The 5,290-nt window shown below is 37.3% G+C and overlaps 1 non-coding gene across 1 annotated transcript; it reads left to right on the top strand.

Annotated features, from left to right (window-relative positions):
- The first annotated feature begins 232 nt into the window (after positions 1 to 232).
- On the top strand, positions 233 to 335 carry LOC143889008 (U6 spliceosomal RNA). The gene has a single exon (XR_013254635.1). It is a non-coding gene; the product is annotated as a U6 spliceosomal RNA (small nuclear RNA).
- Positions 336 to 5,290: the final 4,955 nt, after the last annotated feature.

The following is a 5,290-nucleotide window of genomic DNA, read 5'->3' as shown; positions in this document are numbered from 1 at the left end:
TTGTGAGAAATTCATTAAGCATATGGGCTTGATGTGACTTAAAAGTGTTAAGTCAAGGAAAATTATTTAGGAGAAATATGCTAGACGGAATAGTTGTCAACCATTGATTAAAAGGAGTTCGTGCAAAAAATTCATTAAGCATATGGGCTTCATCAGACTTAGAAGTGCCCAAGTCAAGGAAAAATCGTATGGGAGAAATATTCCATGCTGAATAATTATCGATCCTTGATTAGTCTCTTCAGATACATCCGATAAAATTGAAACGATACAGAGAAGATTAGCATGGCCCCTGCGCAAGGATGACACGCACAAATCAAGAAATTATCGATCCTTGATTAAAAGGAGTTCGTGCAAAAATTTCATTTTATGGACTTAGTGAGACTTAGAAATGCCCAAGTCAAGGAAATTTATTTGGGAAAAATATCCTAGGCGAAATAATTGTCGATCTTAGGTAACAAGGAATTCGTGCGAAGATGTCATTAAACATATGGGCTTGATAGGACTTGAAAATATTTCAATGAAAATATTTCTGGGTTTCCAGGGAAAGGGGGAATCTGGGAAATGGAGTGTCCTCTTTTATTTATAGGGGGCAGGTTTTGTGGGGCCACTCACATGACAGCCGTTCATCTGAAAGTTGGAGGAATCGGACAATCCTGACCATTAGATGGAAGGGCTTATATGTAGACTGTCTGGTAAGTCCCTAATTTGGAAAATATTTCTCAATTAATCAAGAAAAATAGCTTAATAACTAAGAAATTATCTTTTTAAAAGGTAATTTCTAAAGGATTTCTAAAATCCACTTTGTTTAATTCGCTATTTTACTAAAGTTGTATTTGTTAATATATCTATCCTTTCATATTTTGGATTTGCTATGTGTTGCTTTCCAAATCTGGCCTAGTGTTCCAGTGGGCCCTTCTTCAAGGCGTTCTGACGCTCTGAAGGGGTGCAAGATGATCTTGAAGGGGACCTACACTCACAAACAAAGGGTTAAGGCCACCCGGAGTTTGGGAACTCTAGGGGAACTCTTTGACACTTAAGTCAACTCTAAAGGTAACAAATGGAGCCAAGCTTCAAACAACGGCTTATTTGTACTTTGGCCTCTCCTCCTCCCTTTACTAAGTGTGCGTTTTCCTTTTTACAGGCGAAGTTCCTTTGAAGTATGGGTAGGGGTGCAACTCGGGTCGGGTTGAGGCCAACCCAACTCCACCCGAGGAACCCATCTTTCCAAGCCAACCTGAGTTCCAACCCGGCGGGGTTCAACCCGACCCGACCAGATTTCCATATTGAATCGTATTTAGACCATCTAAATATGTCGGTCCCACTTGTACTTTTGCTGTGAGTATTTTTCCTAAGAAACTATGAGCGGATGTTAGACAACTCATCTAATTAAGACACTAGTGGATCCAATATAGAAAGTCAGAAATGAAGGGTCAATGAAATAGTGATGCACTAGTTTCTAGTTGAAACAATAATGGATCCAAAGTAAAAGTCTAAAAGTCTAAAACAGTAAATAGCTAAATTTTAAAAAAAAAAGATAGTAGAAAATGGTCGGGTTACAATTCGCGTCGGGTTGCCCGATACCCCAACCCGACCCAACACAATTTTCACTCGGGTTATAAATTCCCAACCCGCAACCCAACCCAACCTGAAAAAATTCAACCCAACACGCCCAAAAATCGGGTTGAACCCATTGAGTTCGGGTTGAACCCGACCCAAGTTGCACCTTAAGTATGGGGAAGCCTGTAGACACCTCATTTTGACCGTGCCCTATAAAATCTTCCAATTTTGAGCAAAATCCTACCAAATCAGTCAATTAGGGTCCTAAATTCCACCCTAGGCTAGGTTAGGGTCCTACCAAGGTCCCTGCAAAATTTCGTCGAAATCCAAGCGCGTTTACCTAGTGATCGACCCGAGATAATGTCGTGATGCAAATTCAGAAATGGGGGTGAATTATCCTGGAGAAGGCCAAACCGAATTTGGAATAAGACACGATGGTTTGTGCATTTATCATTGTTTCGCGCGCTCATCAATTAATCGCGCGCTCATCAAATAGTAGTGCCGATATCTGCACTATTTTTACTATAAATATCTGTTTAAGCTCATTTTCTTAAAAAAAAAATTTCAGAGAAAGAGAATGAGAAAGCTTGAGAGAGATTCTCTCAAACCCGATCCAAGCTTCATCTTCTCCGCGTACACACCGGAGCTCCGGCCGGTCAATTCGCATCACCGGCCAACCTTCCTTCATCTCTAATACCTTCACAAACCCTCACCTTGTATCTTTTATTCATTTTTCTCATCCTGAAACCCTAGTTTTTTCCCTTTCTTCTCCGGTAGATCTAGCTGAATTCTGGCTATTTTGCCGGTGGCAAGCTTCTCTTCTTTCGTTTGCTCTCATTTTCTTTAAGTTCCCTAACCCCTAGATCTGTTATGGCTGAGCCGAGAAACCTTAACCTCACCTTTTCATCTTCTCAGGCAAGACTCCGGTCGGATTCCACTCATCTTGTCGTCTGCAAATAACTTCCAGGCTTCATCTATCATCCTGTTGTCTTATTAGGTTTATTTCTTTATTTTTTAGGCTAGAAACCCTAACTTTGCCTTAGAAATCATTGATCTGTAATTTTCCTTCTGAGAAATGTTAGATCAAAGCCTCCAAAGCCTAGATCTACCCGTTTTTTAGATAAAGCCTCAAATTGGAAACTTGAAGTTCCCGATCCGATATTTCTAGACATTTTTTGTGTTTTTGTTATTTTAAGATTCTTGCTGGAGTTCTTAGATTTGTGGAATAAGAAAAATTCTTAAGGATAGCAAGTAGTAGCAAGAGGAAAAGAGTAGATGGAGGGGAAGAAGGGTTTCAGCCATTAATTTCAGTAGTTCTCTGGTTCGTCTGGTGCTTTGAAGATCTGAAGCCTAGAAAAGAAGGACGCAGCCTTGCTGACATCAACTGTTGTCCTTTGGTTATTTTCTACTCATTGATTTTCGTGAATCAACTTATCCAAGTATTGTTCTTATTTAGAAGATAATATACTGGCTCTTGCTTTAATTACTGTGTAAGTTAATTGATATGTCTTCATGAGACATTAGGAGAATTGATCTAGTGGAAATGAATGTGATCCTTGGCCTGATTTATGGTCCCTTGTTTTTCATGAAATTTCGTAAATAAAATTGTGAATATTTCCATGGAATTTTATAAATAATTGTTTTGAACTTGTGTGTTCTCATGAGAATTTTGTAAGAAACTCTACAAACCAGTTATGCTAAATTTAGGTAATTATTTTCTCTTGCTTATTAGCTTTATTTTTCCAAAGATTGTCTAAAGTATCATAATAAATGAAATTATTGCTTCTTGTTTGGGACATTTTTGTTTATACAAATCTTTATTTTTCATGATAATCTTCAAAGGTAGTACACTGTTTAGGATTTTCCAACAGTTCTGTCCGTGTTCTTCTCCATTGAATTTCTTTAGATGTCTTGTTTGCAAAATGCTCATAAGTGTTAGCTTCGAATTCTTTGGGGAATTTCCTTTAATTTCTTTTGAACTCTTTATTTTTTAGAGAGCAATATGGCTAAAAAAAAAAATAATATGATTAAAAATATATTTAGTGGTATCATTTTTATTACTCAACTTATATAGATTTTGAGCATTCTCAACTCCTAGAATGTACTCAGTTCCAGATTTTGATTTTATATGACTTGTGATAGCTATGACTAAAATATTCATGTAATTTATCATTAGGTAGTGTGTGTTTGGCTTTTATCCGGATGAATGTTGTCTAGTTCATACATATGTGATTTATTTTCAGCCTTTGTATCAGGCAGTCATATATCATGCACTTTTGTAGTCCAATTTAATTGTGTACAGTTGTATGGTTGTGGGATTCTCTTTGTCATGGCATATGTTAACCTAGGCTATATGGAGTATTTTCATAGACAATGTAAATTATGCTTGTCTATAATTATGTCTCTCGACATGGACTTTACCATAGTTTATGACCATATTTACTAGCTGTGTTGAATTACTTTATATGTTTTGTTTAAATAAGGTAAATTTGTGTAATTATTAAAACCAGGTAGTGTCAATGTCATTAACTTAAAAATTTGTTTTTGTTCCTCTAAAGAAATAATGCTCAATACATCATGATTGTCAAATGAAATGGATCTTATGCTCTTTAGCTCAGGTTTGTATTGGTATATCTTGCATAAATCATCATAGCTGGAATCATTGGACTATAGGATAATTATCTCTTGGTATATAGTACAGAGTTTTGTGAAGGCCTAATGGCATGAATACATTCACTCTTGATTTTACTGTAAATATAAGGTATTCTGAGCACTTTGTATTAGGGGTGTAAACGAGCCGAGCCGAGCTTGGCCAGGCTCGGCTCGGCTCGTTAAGCTCAAAAGCTCGACTCGGTCAGGCTCGGCCAAGCTCGCGAGCCTTACCGAGCTCGGGTTATATTAAGTTCACACCCCTCATCTTCCCTGGACAGCCCTACTAGTGTAATTTGACTACTTTTTTTACACTATGGGAGGTGGTCCGAATAACAAATGGGGTTCCAAAAATGAAGTGACATATTTTGCCCCCCCCCCTTTTCACTCCTGGACAACCCTTTTAATGTATATATTAATATATAATATATATATATTTAAATATATTAAATTCTTAACGAGCCTTAACGAGTCGAGCCTGGCCTAAATCGGGCTCGGCTCATTAAGCTTAATGAGCCTGGCGAGCCAGCTCGGCTCGTTAAGGATTCGAGCCAAGCTTTTTTCGAGCTGAGCTCGAGCGAGCTTCCGAGCCCGAGCCAAAATTGACACCCTTACTTTGTATGGACCATTTTGGTTTAAGCCATATTTGAAAAATCTAGAAGACAATTATTATGGTCATTATATAAATCTGTTTATCCTTTGAATGGAATACAAATGCAGTGAATGAATCACACAATGACCAGCAAGTGCTGTTTTTCAAAATGGAAGGAGCTTTTAACAAAAGTTACCTCTATAATTTGGAATTGGTAGTATTTTTTTAATGACAGTATCACTCATGTGAAAGGTCAAAACAGTCCAGTTCAATTTGTTTATGTGATCTATTGATAGCAGGGGCATTTAAAAAATCATTTTTTTTAGAAGATGACTGAATAATTTCGGTCATAGTGCTAAGTGATTCTCAGGTTCATTGAATAGTTTTTATAATCATAGGCTTGCCTACTTATTAATGCTATCGTGTCATTCACCCAAATGGTACCATCGGTTTTATTCTCACAGAGTTAATAAACTGTTTTAGTAGACCCAA

This window comes from Tasmannia lanceolata, unplaced genomic scaffold, assembly GCF_043159265.1.
Source record: "Tasmannia lanceolata isolate RefF3 unplaced genomic scaffold, GAP_Taslan_0.1 ptg000012l, whole genome shotgun sequence".
Classification (NCBI taxonomy): domain Eukaryota; kingdom Viridiplantae; phylum Streptophyta; class Magnoliopsida; order Canellales; family Winteraceae; genus Tasmannia; species Tasmannia lanceolata.
Note: the sequence above shows the minus strand (reverse complement) of the source record. Positions and strands in the feature narration are given on the sequence as shown.